Source organism: Mandrillus leucophaeus, unplaced genomic scaffold, assembly GCF_000951045.1.
Source record: "Mandrillus leucophaeus isolate KB7577 unplaced genomic scaffold, Mleu.le_1.0 Scaffold318, whole genome shotgun sequence".
Taxonomy (NCBI): Eukaryota; Metazoa; Chordata; class Mammalia; order Primates; family Cercopithecidae; genus Mandrillus; species Mandrillus leucophaeus.
In genome coordinates this window covers 1762751-1780016 of record NW_012103343.1, presented here as the reverse complement: position 1 = coordinate 1780016, position 17266 = coordinate 1762751, and positions in this window count along the sequence as shown.

Sequence of the window (17266 nt, the reverse complement as noted above, 5' to 3'; positions counted from 1 at the left end):
CTCTCCTCTTACAGAGTTGGCCCTCATTATTCACGGATTCCATGTTTAGACGTCTGCTTACTTGCAAACATCAGTAAGCCCCACTCCATGTGCACAAAATGGCAAAAAATTTGAACCACCTGTATGTTCCCAGGTGTGACCTTCCTGTTTTAGCTCTCTTATTGTAAACAAGTGTCTCTTTTGAGGTCTATTTAATGATGCATTTTCCATGTTTTTATTTATTTTTTATTTTTAGAGACAGGGTCTTGCTCTGTTGCCTAGGCTGGAATGCAGTGGCGTGATCATGGTTTATTCGGTTCAAACACTAAGCTTGGGCTCATTCTAAACAGCAAAATCACCAACTAAATGCACAAAAATGTAGGGCAGGTGTGGTGGCTCAAGCTTGTAATCCCAGTGCTTTAGAAGGCTGGGGTGGGAGGCTGAGGTAGGAGAATCGCTTGAGGCTAGGAGTCTAAGACCAGCCTGGGTAACAAAGTAAGACCCCCATCTCTACAAAAAATAAAAAATAAATTAGCTGGGCATGGTGGCACACACCTTTAGTCCTAGCAATTTAAGAGGCTCAGGCAGGAGGATACCTTGAGCGCAGAAGTTCTAGCCATTTTTTTTTTTTTGAGACAGAGTTTCACTCTTGTTGCCCAGGCTGGAGTGCAATGGCGCGATCTCGGCTCACTGCAACCTCTGCCTCCTGGGTTCAAGCAGTTCTCCTGCCTCAGCCTCCTGAGTAGCTGGGATTACAGGTGCCCACCACCATGCCTGGCTAATTTTTATATTTTTAGTAGAGACAGCAGGGTTTCACCATGTTGGCCAGGCCCTCAGGTGATCCACCTGCCTTGGCCTCCCAAAGCCCTGGGATTAAAGGTGTGAGCCACTGTGCCTGGCTCAGTTCAGGTCATTTTTAAAAGGTACTTTCCTGAAAGAAGAAATAAAGCTCAATTGAAGTTGAGAGTGAGGCCAGGTGTGAATTTGGCAGTCTCTTGACACAGCTGAAAAAATTTCTTACATGTGCGAGAAACCAGTCTTGAAAAGCTATGTTATTGCTATCCTGAGAATTCCTATATAAGGGACTTTGGGTGTGTTCCTGAGATGAAACTCATTTACACCTGGCCTCACTCTCAACTTCAATTCGGCTTTCTTTCAGGAATGCACCTTTTAAAAATGGCTTGAATTCCTGGGCTCAAGGAATCTTCCTGCCTCAGCCTCTTAAGTTGCTAGGACTATAGGTGTGCCACCATGCCCAGCTAATTTATTTTTTATTTTTTGTAGAGATGGGGGGTCTCACTTTGTTGCCCAGGCTGGTCTTAGACTCCTGGCCTCAAGCAATTCTCCTACCTCATCCTCCCACCCCAGACTTCTAAAGCACTGAGATTACGGACTTGAGCCACCACACCTGCCCTACATTTTTGTGCGTTTAGTTGGTGATTTTGCTGTTTAGAATGAGCCCCAAGCTTAGTGTTTGAAGTGTTTAAGTTCCTAAGTGTGAGAAGACTGGGATGTGCTTTACAGAGAAAATACATATATTAGATAAGTTTCTTCTAGGCATGAGTTTCAGTGCTGTTGGCTGTGAGTTCCTTGCTAATGAATCAACAGCGTTTATTAAATAATGTGTCTTTAAACAGAAACACACACCAAACAAGGCTATGTATTGATTGATTAATGAAAATGTGACCAGAGGCTTGTGGGAACCTAATCTTGTATTTCTCCTGAGAGTGATGGTTTAGTATTTGTGGATTCGTTATTCTCGAGAACTTTATAGGACACAACTGTCAACAATCAACAACATATACAGCCATTTCCCTAAGGTGACCCAATAATGCCAGAGAGGATGAGTCGGAAATTCTTTCTGTATGAATTTGTGGAAGGACCAGACTCTCCTAGTTCCTAGTTTCTACTTTTTTTTTTTTTTTTTTTTTGTGATGGAGTCTTGCTCTGTCACCCAGGCTAGAGTTCAGTAGCACAATCTCGGCTCATTGCAACCTCCACCTCCTAGGTTCAAGTGATTCTCCTGTCTCAGCCTCCCTAGTAGCTGGGACTACGGGTGCATGCCACTATGCCTGGCTAATATTTTTTGTGTTTTCAGTAGAGATGGGATCTCACCTTGTTGGCCAGGCTGGTCTTGAACTTCTGACCTCAGGTGATCCACCTGCCTCGGCCTCCCAAAATCCTGGGATTACAGATGAACCACTGTGTCCAGCCTCTCCTAGTTTCTAAAAGACTATCCCTATTCCTCTTGCTGTTTTTCTGTGGCCTGGTACTTACCTGTGTTCCCTAAACAAGGGGACTCTGTCCCCTTTGTCACTGCCATTAGCTGGGGAGGGGTGGCAGTGATATGGCATAAGGTGGAAGGGTAATTCAGAGATACGATGGTGCAAATCACCCTTGCCCATCTCAGGCAGTCTTCTTCCAGCTCTACTCCTGTGGTCTTTTTTTATTTTTGGCCCAGATATGGAGAAAATTTCTCATTCCAGCCTCAGAATGATTTGTAGTGGGAATATTTACTGTCTTGCTCTCATCTTCCCAACATATAATTGCAAAAATAAAACAATCTGACACTGGTACACTTCCTGAGATCTGAGCTGTCCACTTGTAGCCAAGGTCATCCTGGTAGAGAATGATGTAAACGCTATAAACAGTTATCTGTGGGTCCTATTTATGTTATTCCTAGAATAAAACTTCAGGATTCACTGGAGAGTGAGGAGTAAATCAACACTGTCCACAGTCAAATCGGGTTTGAGCTGGGCTGGATTGAATTCACAATCAATCAAAACTGTATTGGATTTGTTGCTGAACCTTAGCTTTTGGTGAAGAATTCAAAGGTGGCAATGTTCTCCTAAATTTGGCATTCTCTCGACACAGCTGAAAATATTTCTTACATGTGCAAGAGACCAGGCTTGAAGAGCTATGTTATTGCTACCCTGAGAATTCCTATATTCTCAGGATATGTTCATTAGATGTGTTCATTAGATGAAACTAATTTACACCTGGCCTCACTCTCAACTTCAATTCAGCTTTATTTCTTCTTTCAGGAATGCCCCTTTTAAAAATGGCTTGTGGCAGAGTAGCTGTAGTTTTAAAACACAAATATACAAAAGCGTCTATAAAACTATGCATTTCTATATACTCAGAGATGAAGAGGTTATTCATGGTAAATAAGCCTTCCTAGATTAGGTGTATGCTTTCTTGCCTTTGCTTTTTTTTTTTAATACCAGTTATAATACTTTGTACAATCAATTATTATTTTAAAGTACATTAATTTAGTAGATGTCAATTATTTGTAACACTTTCTATGCTTCCCTTTTCTTGCCACCTGGTGCCAAGGCCTGGTCTTAACGATTTTGTCTCTCATCTGTTTTACATTTTTTTTTTTTTTTTTGAGACAGGGTCTCACTCTGTCATCCAGGCTGGAGTGCAGTGGTGCAGTCTCGGTTGCAGTGGTGCAATCTTGGTGCAGCCTCGCCCTTCTGGGCTCAAGCGATTCTCCTACCTCAGCCTCCCAAGTAGCTGTAACTAGAGGTGCGCACCACCACGCCTGGCTAATTTTTCTACTTTTTGTAGAACAGAGTTTCGCTGTGTTGGCTAGGCTGATGTCGAACTCCTGGGCTCAAGCTATCCGTCCAGCTCGGCCTCCCAAAGTGCTGGGATTACAGGTGTGAACCATCGTGCCTGGCCCTCTCTTCTGTTCTATTTTCATCCATTTGATGCCATATCAGAAACAACTGTGAGAATTTATTTCTTTTAGCGAAACCTCCGTCTACTCCCAATTCTAACCCAAATGCAGTGATGAGTAAAATGAGAAAGTGGCAGTTTGAAGTAAAGGAGCTGTTAAAACAATAGGAGTACCTTGGAAACAGCAGCAAGACTTCTGGCAGACATGATGTTACTTTGATGTTGTTGCTGTTGTTGTTTTAAGTAAGTCTTTGCACTCCTATATGATGATGTTACTTTAAATGATGGAATATGACATCTTCTCCCACAGACTGTGGAATAAACATGTAGCTTCTGACTCTGTACTTAATATTCAGTAATCGTTATCTTTCATTATTAAAGAAAATAAAATAATTCCTTCCTCGTTGAATGATGTGATGTAAGAAATATGCAGCTAAAAGGGTATACATCATGGAATTATTTACATTGGGATTATTTTTCTAGTTCTTATTTGGTTTGAGAATCAGAGGCTGTTATAATCTGAAAAAGCACTAGAGGGAGCCAGATCTCTGTCTGAGGAATTCTTTGCTCTTGTGCTGAAACACTGCTGTAGCCCACATTTAAGTCAGCTGTGGTGGCTCCAGAGGCGCAATCAGTTAGCGTGGTACTTACAAATCAGCTTGCAGACTTGTGAATTTCGTGCTCAGCCTTAGTTCACAGGCAAGATTCCACGTGCATTAGAAATGTAGAAATCACAGACTTTAGAGGGTAAAGTGTTACACAATAAAGGGACCTAAGAGACTTCCAAGTACAATCGGTGGAGCGTGTTTGGATTATGATTCAAACAAAACAGCCATAAGAAGATGCTAGTGAGGGCCAGGCGCCGTGGCCCACGCCTGTAATCCCAGCACTTTGGGAAGCTGAGGTGGGCGGATCACGAAGTCAGGAAATCCAGACCATCCTGGCTAATACGGTGAAACGGCGTCTCCACTAAAAATACAAAAAATTAGCCAGCTGTGGTGGCGGGTGCCTGTAGTCCCAGCTACTCAGGAGGCTGAGGCAGGAGAATCGCTTGAACCCGGGAGGCGGAGGTTGCAGTGAGCCGAGATCGCACCACTGCACTCCAGCCTGGGCGACAGAGCAAGACTCTGTCTCAAAACAAGCAAACAAACAAAAAAGATGCCGGTGAGACAACTATGGAAATTTGAACAGGAAGACGATCTTAAACCATATTATAGAATTACTGTTAATCTTTTTAGGTGTCATAATGATATCTTGGGACTGGGCACTGTGGCTTAGCACTTTGGGAGGCGGTGGTGGGAGGACTGCCTGAGCCCAGGAGTCTGAGACCAGCCTGGGCAACGTGGCAAGACCCCGTTTCCACAAAAATAATAATAATAAAAAAAATTATGATATCTTGGTAATGCTGAAATCCCTTTTCTATTAAATATACATAGGAGAATTGAAAGTATGTGTGCGTGTGTGGAGAGGGGTGGGAAGATAATAGAAGAAACAAGATTGACAACATCTGATAATTGTCGGAGCTGGAGTTCATTATGCTATTTATTCTCCCTTTGTGAATGTTTTAAATTTACCTTTAAAAGTGAAAATGAAAAAGTAGAGACATTATATTCTTACAATATATATTTATGATGTAGTTTACCACCATTTATGGCTAATGTATATTTCTTAGGTTGCAAACTCAGTTTTGCAAGAAAATATCACCTTTCCCCATAACTGATTTTAATTTCTAGTTTGAATTTTTATTTTACTAGCTGTCAGAAACCAAATATCAATTAATTCAGAGTAATCTCACATTGCACCGAGTCAAAAAATTAATTCAAGATCATCTTGGTCAATTCGGGATTTTTCCACCTCATCTGCCAGCAGAATTGCTAAGTGAAAGCAAGTGAGTGAGAGGTGGTGATGCTGAGTCAGGGACTGGTCCTTGGTTGTCACCTCCTGAGTCAGACATCTAGTCAGACAACCTTCACCTTCTCTTAGGTAGGTTTGTCCTTGCAAATGACAGCCACATTGTCTGATGACTATCCACAAAATCTCTCCAGATGTGCTTCTCCCTAGCTCTGTCAAACCTTCCTGGGGATGGGGAAACATTCAGAGGCTTTCACGCTGGCTTTCTCAGCTCTGCCCTTGTAGTCATTTCCGCTGTATTTCTCCAATACTATGTTCGTCATGGAAGGTCCTGGAACACTTCTTTAGGACATTTGCCACTTCCACAGGTTCTATTTGGGAACAAAGGCATTTTCTGCTTTCAAATCCTTAACAAATCTAGGGGCTTCAGGGTTCAGTCCTCAGAGACTAGGGATATACACAGGCCACATTCTTAAGAAAATACTTCAGTGTCTAATATCTCTTCCTGAAGCCTGTGGTGTCTTTGTCTGGTCTGGTGGGGAGACTTAGCTCATAATCTATGATTGCTTATAGCATAAACATACCCAAAGTCCTTCAGAGCTCTGGATGCAGAGAAAGGTCACAGGTTCACAGAAATCATGAAGAAAAATTTTCTTCAATTAACAATAAAATATTGTGCTATTGAATAATTTTAATTCAAAACTTAACATTTGCTTCTCACCCCAGAAATAAACTAGGGAAGCAGTAGTAAATAGTAGTTGTGAATGCAGTTTCTGGGCTTAGTGACCAGTGTTCTAATCCTTCCTCTGTCTTTTTAGTAGGGATCAGGCACAAATTAAGGTTTCTAAATCTTATGTTTTTAATTCATAAAGCAGCGGTAGTAATATCTACTGTGCAATGTTTTCGGGGAGGGTTTAACAAGAATATGTGTATAAAGTGCGCATAGAGTTTGGCCCTTTGTATAAACCTATAAATGGCAACCATTTTTATTATTAAGAATAGCAAACAGGCAGGAAAAGTCCGTTATGCAATTTTTGCGTCTGGTTAATGAACCTTTCTCCTATGACTTCCTAAGTTATTAGCTCAGATCTCAAAGAACCACATAGGAATCTGGGTGCAGCCCGGGGCACAGAAATGACCACAGTTAAAAAAATTCTCTCTGGTATCCACTGCAAGGTACATGGAGCCCAAACTCCCAGGCCATTTTAAGAAATAACTGCTTAGACTTTATTTCTAATGTGGCCCATTCTTTATGAACTGTCAGTGGAAAGGAAGCAGATGAAAAGAGGAATTCCAAGAGTGTAATATCACCATGACCTCACGAAAGAGGAGAAGTGAAACCAAACCATTTATAGTGGACAATTTCTAGATGTTTTTTGCCAGGACCTTCTGCTCAGAGTGAAAAGAATATCCACACGAATGCCATGTTCCTCTCCAGCATTGTAAGAAAAAGCAAAGTTACTTTATTCAGGCACCCATCTCCCCTGCTTCAATGGCTTTGGTGTTCTGGCTAGGAGAGAAAGATCCACTGCTGCTCTGTTTTCCGAGGAGGCCTTGACAGGGATTCCATGCTGAACTGGCTTCTGATTTCTCTTTGTTCTTGGATGTTAGATTTTAACCCCCTGGATAGAGATGTCCAGTTTTGTAATTAGCCTCCTTCCAGAGGCAGCATGGTGCTGGTAAGCTACCAAGAATTGGCTTGGAGTGGAAAACTGCAGTCTTAGATACATACAGGCTCTCTATTCAGATGCAATCTATTAATTAACCTTATGCACCCAGAGTATTTCATTAAGCTTTAATGCTTTAGTGCTTAAAGTAGGTTCTGTGAAAAAATGCGACTCATATTGAGAAATCCGTTGATGTTGCACTATTATTTAACATTAACCTCTCAGACTAGGGTATTTTTAACATATGTCCTTGGTGGGCATCTGTATTCATTTCCTATTGCTGCTCTAACCCCTATGATTATGTTGGGTCCATCAAGATAATCCAGATAATTTCTTCGTCTCAAGATCCTTAACATAATCCTCCCTTCAAAGTCACTTTTGCCATATAAAGTAACATTATCCGCAGGTTTTAGGGGTGAGGATATGGACATCTTTGGGGGTTTTAATTCTACCATCCACAGTCCACCTCTGCCCCCCAAATCTTTACTTCCATCCACATGTAAAATACACTCATCTCATCCCATCTCCAAAGGTCTCAATCCATTACAGCATCAACTCAATGTCCAAAATCTCATCTAAATTTCATCAGCTCAAAAGTCCCAAATCTCATCAGGTCTGGGTAAGGCTTTAGGTATAATTCATCCTGAGGCACAATTCATCTCCATCTGGGAAGTTGTGAACTCAACTCAAGAAGCAAGTTATTTGTTCTCCAAATACAGTGGTGGATTTTCAGTTTTCTGGTAGCAAGCAAATTTGAGATAATAGCTTTCTTATAGAAATAGGATTGTTGGGCTAAATCGTTAATGTAGTCTTTGAGAGAGAAGGCAAAATAACTATGTATATGTTCTATGGGATAAGATTATAAGAATTATTGGCTAGTGGATCCTGTCTACGTTGCCTAGATAAAAACCCCTGTGACTGACGTTCTTTTCTTAAAAACAAAAAACAAAAAACACATTTATTTTAGTTTTAAGGATACACATACAGGTTTGTTCTGTAGATAAATTGTGTGTTGTGGGGGTTTGGTGTGTTTTGTGAGCCGGGTAATAAACATAGTACCTGATAGGTTGTTTTCCGATCCTCACCCTCCTCTCAACTTCCACCCTCAAGCAGGCCCTGGTGTCTATTGTCCCCTTCTTTGTGTCCATGTGTATCAATGTTTAGCTCCCACTTATAAGTAAGAACATGGGATGTTTGGTTTTCTGTTTCCGCAAGCTTAAGATAATGGCCTTCAGCTCCATTTATGCTGCTGCAAAGGACATTATCTCGTGTTTTTTTTTTTTTTTAATGGCTGTGTAGTATTTTCTTGTGTATATATACTGTATTTTCTTGATCCAGTCTAACATTCGTGGGCATTTAGGTTGATTTCATGTCTTTGCTATTGTGAATAGTGCTGTGATGAACATACGTATGCGTATATCTTTATGGTAAAACGATTTATATTCCTTTTGGTGTATACTAAATAATGAGATTGCTGGGTTGAATGGTAGTTCTGTTTGAAGTTCTTTGAGAAATCGCCAAACTGCTTTCCATAATGGGTGAACTAATTTACATTCCCACCAGCAGTGTATAAGCAGACCCTTTTCTCCATAGCCTTGCCAGCATCTGTTATTTTTTGACTTTTTTTTTTTTTAGACACAGTCTTGCTCTGTTGCCCAGGTTGGAGTGCAGTGGCACGATCCCTGCTCACTGCAACCTTTGCCTCCTGGATTCAAGCGATTCTCCTGCCTCAGCCTCCCGAGTAGCTGGGATTACAGGCGTGTGCCACCACGCCTGGCTAATTTTTGTATTTTTAGTAGAGACAGGGTTTCATCATGTTGGTCAGGCTGGTCTCAAACTCCTAACCTCAGGTTATCCACCCACCTTGGCCTCCTAAAATGTTGGGATTACAGTGAGCCACTGGTGCTCGGCTTTTGACTTTTTAATACTAGCCATTCTGACTGGTGTGAGAGGTATCTTATTGTGGTTTTGATTTGCATTTCACTAGTGATCAGTGATGATGATCTCTTCTTCATATGCTTGTTGCCCACAAGACATATGTATATGTCTTCTCTTGAAAAGTATCTGTTCATGTCCTTTGCCCATGTTTTAATGGGGTTATTTCCTGCTTGTTAATTTGTTTTTCTTATAAATTCTGGATACACCTTTGTCAGATGCATAGTTTATGAATACTTTCTCCCAGTCTGTAGGTTGTCTATTTGCTTTGTTGGTAGTTTCTTTTGCTATTCTTTAGTTTAATTTGGTTTCATTTGTCAGTTTTTGTGTTTGTTGCAATTGATTTTGGTGTGTTTGTCATAAAATCTTTGCCAGGGCCTATGTCTAGAACTATATTTACTAGGTTTTCTTCAAGGGTTTTTATAGTTTTAGGTTTTACATTTAAATCTTTAATCCATCTTGAGTTGATTTTTGTATATGGTGTAAGGAAGGAGTTCAGTTTCAACCTTCTGCATATGGCTAGCCAGTTATCCCAGCACTATTTATTGAATAGAGAGTTCCATTTATTGTTGACTTTGTCAAAGATCAGATGGTCATAGGTGCACAGCTTTATTTCTGGGCTTTTTATCCTGTTCCATTGGTCTATGTGTCTGTTTTTGTACCAGTACTATGCTGTTTTGGTTATTGTAGCCTTGTAGCATAGTTTGAATTATGATAATGTGATATCTTCAGCTTTGTTCTTTTTGGTTAGGATTGCCTTGGCTATTCAGGCTCTTTTTTTGGTTCCATATGAATTAAATTTTTTTCCCCCCAATTTTGTGAAAAATGTTATTGGTAGTTTGATGGGAATAGCATTGAATCTATAAATTGCTTTGGGCCGTGTGGCCATTTTAATAAGGTTGATTCTTCCTATCCATCAACATGGAAAATCTTTCCATTCATTTGTGTTATATCTGATATATTTGAGCAGTGCTTTGTAGAGTTGTTGTAGAGTTCTTTCATCTCCCTGGTTAGCTGTGTTCCTAGGTATTTTATTTTAATTTTTTGTGGCTGTTGTGAATGAGACTGCATTCTTGATTTGGCATTCAGCTTGGAGAGTATTAGTGTATAGAAATGATCTTGATTTTCATACATGGATTTTGTATCTTGAGACTTTGCTGAAGTTGTTTGTCAAATCTAGGAGCTTTTGAGCAGAGACTATGTGTGGGGTTTTCTAGGTATAAAGTCAGATAGTCTGCAAACAGAGATAATTTGACTTCCTGACTTCCTATTTGTATGCCTTTTATTTCTTTCTCTTGACCGATTGCTCTGGCTAGGACTTCCAGTATTATGTTGAATAGGAGTACTAAAAGTGGATATCCTTGTCTTGCTCTAGTTCTCCAGGGGAATGCTTTCAGCTTTTGCCTGTTCAGTGTGATGTTGGTTGTGGGTCTGTCATAAATGGCTTTTATTATTTTGAGGTATGTTCCTTCAATGCCTAGTTTTTTGAGGATTTTTAATATGAAGGGATGCTAAATTTTATCAAAAGACTTTTCTGCATCTATTGATTGTGTGGTTTTTGTTTTTAATTCTGTTATGTGATGAATCACATTTATTGATTTGCATATGTTGAATCAACCCTGTATTCCAGGAAAAAAGCCTACTTAATCACAGTGAATTAGCTTTTTGATGTGTTGCTGGATTTGGTTTGCAAATATTTTGTTGAGGATTTTTGTATCTATGTTTATCAAGGCTATTGGCCTGAAGTTTCCTTTTTTTTGTCTCTGCCAGGTTTTGATATCAGAATGATGCTGGCCTCATCGAATGAGTTGGAGAGGAGTCCCTTGTCCTCAATTTTTTAGAATAGTTTCAGTAGAAATGGTATTAGCTGTTTTTTGTACATCTAATAGAATTTGGCTGTGAATCTGTCTGGTCCCGGGCTTTATGATTGGTAGAATTTCTATTACTTATTCAATTTCTAAACTCGTTATTGATCTATTCCGGGTTTGAATTTCTTCCTTGTTCAGTCTTGGAAGATTGTGTTTCCAGGAATTTATACATTTTTTTCTAGGTTTTCTAGTTTGTGTGCATAGAGGTGTTCTAATAGTCTCTGATGGTTTTTTATATTTCTGTGGGGTTAGTGGTAATGTCTCCTCTGTCATTTCCTATTGTGTTTATTTGGATTTTCTTTCTCTTTTTCTTTATTAGTCTAGCTAGCTATCTATCTTATTTATTCTTTCAAAAAACAACTTCTGTTTTATTAATCTTTTGTATGGTTTTTCATGACTCAGTTGCATTCAGTTCAGCTCTGCTTTTGGTGATTTATTGTCTTCTGCTAGCTTTGGGCTTGATTTGCTCTTGTTTTTCTAGTTCCTCAAGGTGTGATGTTAGTTTGTTAATTTGAGATCTTTCTAACTTTTTGATGTGGGTGTTTAGTGCTATAACTTTTTGTCTTAATACTGCTTTAGCTGTGTCCCAGAGATTCTGGTATATTATATCTTTGTTCTCATTACTTTCAAATGATTTGTTGGTTTATGCCTTAATTTTGTCATTTACGCAAAGGCCATTCAGAAGCAGGTTGTGTAATTTCCATATAATTGTGTGGCTTTGAGTAATCTTCTTTGTATTGATTTCTATTTTTATTGCACTGTGGTCTGAGAATGTGGTTGGTATGATTTTGGTTTTTAAAAATTTGCTGAGTATTGTGTTACGGCTGATTGTGTAGTCAATTTTAGAGCCTGTGCCATATGCAGATGAGAAGAATGTATATTCTGTTGTTTTTGGGTGGAGAGTTCTGTGGATGTCTGTTAGGTTCATTTGGTGATTAACCTTCTTGAGTTCAGACTTTCACCACATCTGTCCTGTATTAATGTCCTATTTCTTTGATAAATTACCACCAATGTAGTGGCTTTAAGATAACACTGATGTATTATAGTTCTGAGGGCGGAAGTCTAAAATGTGTCTTATAGGCTAAAATCAAGGTATTGACAGGGCTGGTTCTTCCAGAGACTTTAGAGGAGAAATCATACTTCACCATTCCTAGCTTAGAGGCTGCCAGCCTTTCTGGTGGCATGGCTCCATATCACTCTGACCGTCTTTCTTCCCTCTTATAAGGACTCCTGTGATTGCATAGGCCCCACCGGATAATCCAGAATAATCTCCACATCTCAAAATCCTTAACATAATCACATATTCAGTCTCTTTTGCTGTGTAAGGTATAACATATTCACAGGTTCTGGAGATTAGGATGTAGATTTCTTTGGCAGGCTATTTTTCAGTTTACCATATACCCATTAATATTGTGCTTCACAACTAAATTGGCTCCTGCTAGACATCTTCAGTGGCTTCTTACTTCTTCCCATGCAAATTCATATTTATTTTAGTGTTTTTAAGGCCTTTTATATTTGGAGTCCCTTCTTTCTAATTTCAACCCTCACTTCTTCCTTGCATTTAACCTCTGTTGTGATAGGCTAGTCTTTGTATATTTAGTCAAACTTCTGTGCCCTTGTTTGTGTCAGCTCTCTCACTGGGAATGTCTTTTCTTTGATCCATAAAAATCCTACTCATTATTTAAGGTTCATGCTGAAATCTTGCCTCTTAACTGAGACTTCTCGTGGTAACTCTGTCCTCTTTGATTTCTTTCTTCATGATCTTCTAAGGCATTTGTAGTTTTTGTACAAAACTTATTATATATATGTTTATATATACAATATTGGTTTTTAACTATTACTTCACTTGTGTTTTCCTTGCCTCCTCATTTTGTTCATAAACTCTTTGAAAGCAGAAAAAAGTCATATTTCTTGCATATTGAATCACCCTTAGCATGGTTTTAAGCTTATGGTAATGCCAAATAAAATATTTGCTCAATGCCTCATTGGGAGTTCTTTTGGTAGGTCCACGGTTTTCAGAGACTTTCACTTAGCATATGGGAAGACAAAGCCCAGACTTGCCATGTACTGAAGAAACAAAAGGGGATTCTTTATGTATCCATTCTGTAATCCACTGTAAAGCTATTCTTCTTCATTTGCATTTTAAGATCTATGATTTGTAGTCTTTATAACCAAACTTTCTCAACATTGTGATAAGAGCTAACTGGCACCCAGCGCATCCATTCTCCCAAGTGACTTCCCTTTGTGGTCTAGTGCTTGGTTTGGTCTTATGTCCTTGTGGTTTATGGAGGACTCTGTTGCCTCTCCTGAGCTCAGATGGGTTCCAGGGATGAATAGCCATCATGGAAGTTTCCTGCTAGGCTTAGTTCATTTCACTCCTTCTGCGGGTAGGTTTTTTTGGGAAGCCTAGTTTATTAAAGGCCCAGTCATGATCTTCTGTTTCAATGGCAACACTCATCATCATTGTCAGCATCAGATTCAACATTGCTATTATTTATTGAACGCTTTTTCTCTACCAAGCATTGTGCTGAGTATTTTACATGTAACATCTCATTTAATCATTTAATCTACACTTGAGGATAATTCAAGGAGTAGGTTTGGGTTAAGTAAAGGGGTATAAAGATGTTCAATTCCGTGCTCAATGATTTCTCTTGAGATGTTACAGCATAGCTCAGTAACAATAGACATTCTTCTGGACAGTTTTCATTTTGGCCCAAGGCCTGACAGGTACTACATATTTCATCACAGTATGGGGGGCAGTGAGTCAATTGTTTCTTGAATTTTAGAACACTCAGCTATCTTGCCATTCAAACAACTGACTTTTTCCAGTAAGTTCCAGTGTTTTCTAGAGGGTGCTGAATATTCTTACCTTTTAAAAATTTAGATGTGGGTCTCTTTCTTATTGGGGTTGGGGCCAAAAGGGAGGAGAGATTGGGAATGCTGCTTAAGCCATTAAAGTCTGAGTACAAATTGAATGTGACAAGTAAGACTGCCAGTCTAGAAGTTATAACCAAAAGCAACCCTCCCAGTTTTTCCTAATGCTATATATGTTTTTTTGTGTATATTTTTCTATGCTCAGTATTTATGGTGATCTGAAAAACAAGTCATATTATCTGACACATCATACATCAAGATATTTGCAAACATGCTCACCATTTCAACAGAAGTTAGAATTTTATGTACAATATGGTATCTTTTTGTAGTTCTGGGCTCAGCTATGAAAATCTGTTCCATTCTTGTAGTTTTGTGAAACTAAAATTTTGACTCTTTGTAGACTATGGCAGAGTGTATGTGAATGACAAAGTAAATCCTCTCATTTTGTAATTTTGGACTTAAATTTTTGGTGTCGTGTTAAAGTCTCTTCCATGATCTATGTAAGTGAGTGGATGAATGAAAGAGCATATTCATTGGTATCTTCCACAGGGGCCTCTCTGGCCAGTCTTTAGGATGACCAGGTACTTACACAGAGGCCCTGTGTATGAAGAGCCCTTAATGCAAGGTGATTGTTGGAGGACTTGAACACAGAGACAAGGCCTTTCTCAAACTTACAAGAATAAACTATGTGGCTTTTTTTGTCTGTTTGCTTGCTAGTAATTATTGGTGCATTTTGGTATCATTTTGTCTAACACTTGTTTTTCATTGTAATATGCAACCAGGAAGGAAATTGTGGAGTAGTGGAAGATGCCTCTACCTACTTCTGATTGTGACTCTATCAAGGAGGCTTTCGACATTTACCAAAAAACCCCCAATAATTGCTAAATAGACAGTTGGGCTTAGGTCAGTTTGCAATACTGAACCTGGCAGAAAGGTATTATTATTGCTTTCATTTTATGTATATATCTAATACACTTAAATGAATATACCAAAGCTCATAAAATTAAGCAACTGGTCAGTGACAGAGCTAGGCTGTCAGAGGTATTTGTATTTGCTCTTTATCTTTATGCTAAACAATTGGGTTATGTTTATATTCACCCTGGATAATTGGCAAAACCCTCACATATGAAGAATATAACCTGCCATATAGCGTGGGGCAAGAAAATGTTAAAAGACTTAATAGTACTGAAACAAAAATGGCTTCTCTTTTGGCCTAGTGGCACTTAGAAGCATGGCACATATCTTGCACATTAAGTAGGCCTATTTTGTCTCTTATTCCTGTTGCTATGGGAAAGAAGATGTGTAGGATGGAACTTATTGATTTCCTCTAAGGCAAACTCACTAGTGGAATTTTGCCTGAAAGGGATTCTATTGCCCAAATTTCACAAGGTGAGAAGCCATTATTGACCCAATATTATGGAGACATAAGAGGAGTTGGCCTGTGTAGATAATATAGTTACTGACATAGAAATTGATTCCTGGACACACACACACATACACCTCACATGCACAGACATCTTTATATTCTATAAAGCTATTTCAATTCATTTCAATCCATTCATTTTTCTCAATGTTGATGTCTCAAATTATGGACTATTTTACATATTATTTTGGCCAGAAATAGCTGTCTTCAAAGAATATAAATATTGACTATAATAAAATGCAAGTATGTAGCTTCTACATTTGTATTAATTTTGATAGATATTAAATGATAATTAATTTCAACCAAAGCAATTTACATTGGGGTATCACTTTCAGTACAATTTATAAAACACTTCACATAGCAAAATAAAACATTTGTCTCTTGGGGTAACTACTGATGTCTGATTTATACTCTGTGAACAAAATATTAGACAGCCATCTGCATCACTATAGATTATGGAAGATTAGAGTAATAAAAAACTACGTTTTAGAAGAAGTGCAGCAGTGCAAGATGCTCGTCTCAAATTTTTCTTACTAGCTGGTAAACTCACCTCGGCTAGGGAACATCTTTAATCACCATGAAATAAATAAATAAATCTCTGCTGTTACTCATCTCGCAGCACAATACATAGAGCTGCCCACACAACAAGCAGCCCTATTGCCATCCAATGCATATGTTATTTATGCTGCTTAACTTTGTGGTTTTTAATTTGTGCCTCATGTTTGAAACCGTAGTTTATTTTCTCTGTTCAAAGAATCCTAATATACAGGAGGTATTTTTTGAAGCTATTAATCAACTTAGTATTTTATGCTTCAGTTTCTGCTGTTTTTTTAAGAGTGATAGTTTGTATTTTGGATGTGCTCTCCAGGTTCTCCTTAAACACATTTGATGAACACTATTACACAAGCTTGCTTTATATATCTAGGTGATTTCAAATATAACTGCAAATTTGGTAAGTGTTTGATTGGGTCTTTTGTGCTTGACATAGTAATAAAAAAAACTAGATGAAATTTAATTATTTATATAAAGTAGAAAATGAGGAATAGGAACCGATATACAAAAACAAAGCAAATGATAATCCTCAACTCTGTTGTAGAATTGTGCAAAGCTAACTTGAAATTTAACAGAAATTAATGTAAAGTTCTATCCTTGGGTTCAAACAGCAACCTGCATAGGTAAAGGTTGGGGAGATATGTAACTTAGAGTAAAGTAGATATTATGGTTGTCTAACATTCATTGGACACTTCCTCTCTTATGTAGCTGCTATATGGTTTAGGTGAGCCCCAGAAGTGGGACCTAAGCCATTTGGGGTAATAGAGGTTTTATGTCATTTGCCTCAACGATTGGTTCAGGTGACCCTGACTTTAGCCAATCATGGTTTGTGTTTCTCCAACTGCAGGGATTAGTTCTGAGGTGGTACAAATATCAAGTAGCTCAACACTTTTGATCAATGATTGTGGAACTTCTCTGTCTCCAATAGGGAACAAGAATGCATATGGCTTTATATTACTGCTGAAAATGATCTTGCCTCCATGAGGAGAGTTAGCTGGAGGACAAAGCCAGAACATGATGAGAAAATTACAGAGAAACAGAGTGAGGTGCGATTGAACTATATCAGTTCACATTATTTCTGGACTTTTCAGTTACTTGAAGCAAGCTTCCTTTGTAGATTTAATTAGTTTGAATTGGATTTTTCTGTTTTATTAAAAATTATGTATTTATTTTATTTTTGTTAAAAAACTTAAATTAATACAAGTATCATATCTGGAAAAAAGACCTAGAGAGGATTTCTGGGATTAGAAAATAGTAAATTGAGCTAACAAGGTTACCCATCTGCTACAAAAACTTTAATATACTGGAGAAAATATTTTAAAACAACTAGAAATAAGGAGAGACTGAAAGCCTCAAGTTTAAGTTTTCAGGGGAATGACATCACCATCTGGAGCTCTATATCTGATCCAGACATGAATCCTAATGGTCAGAGG